Source organism: Lupinus angustifolius, chromosome LG19 (genome assembly GCF_001865875.1).
Source record: "Lupinus angustifolius cultivar Tanjil chromosome LG19, LupAngTanjil_v1.0, whole genome shotgun sequence".
In the NCBI taxonomy this organism is placed as follows: domain Eukaryota; kingdom Viridiplantae; phylum Streptophyta; class Magnoliopsida; order Fabales; family Fabaceae; genus Lupinus; species Lupinus angustifolius.
The window spans coordinates 15,018,249-15,019,192 of record NC_032027.1 but is presented as its reverse complement, the minus strand read 5'-3'; positions in this window follow the sequence as shown (position 1 = coordinate 15,019,192).

Below are 944 nucleotides of genomic sequence, written 5' to 3'. Positions count from 1 at the left end.
TGGAACTCAAAAGCATCCAATCCTTGGATGGATAGCTCATGCTCCTAAACATTTTCTTTTGAATAAGGTTATGTAATTTCTACTTCTTCTTAATTTACAAAAGTTTGGATTTTAATCATTCAAGTTGGTGCTTTGGTTAATATTATTTGTTTGAGAAGTACTTAACGCTCTTTTTAGATTGATCACCTAAAAAATGATTTCAAGTCAATAAAATTACTTGTCTCAAACACTTAACAAATAAACTAAGGAGTAGTTGTACTACTTAGTTTATTTTCCAAGTTAAGCATGTTTTTCTTAAGATCTTACATTCATCACTCATTCAATATTAGAGTCTCCAATGGTTAGGGTGTGACAACCTAATCTCTTATATGGTTGTAGTATTGCTTAAGTAATGAATATAAGTGTTTATCATTCTACCATTTTAGGATTTACACTAAAAGGAGGATTTCAGACCTTGGTGTTTGGGGTTAACCAAAGTAAAACATAAGAACTTGTCTAAGTAGTTCAAACACACAAGAAGTTGAGAAATATATTTTCCTTATTCAAAATGATCTTGTCTCCTCAAGCATTTGGTAATATCTAGTTTTATGTTCATTGTTTACTTGTTGATATTCACTTTATACAAAAACCAATCAAAATATGTTCAACTCCATTATTTGTGCATTGACATATTTATATGATTTATTTTATTAGGCAATTCCTTATGGTTCGACATAATCCTATACGATACTAGAATTGAATCTTGAAAGAGGTGTAAATTATAAAATAGTAAAATATTATCAATAAATTTATTTGTTGAAAACACCTTTTAATATACAAAAGTGATGAAACTAACTTACTAACTTTTATTTATTGTTATTTACTTTCCACATTATATTCTTTAATACCAACCTTCCTTAAGGAAGAAGTTTGGTTTGTTAATAAAATGAACCCGAAAGGGAGTA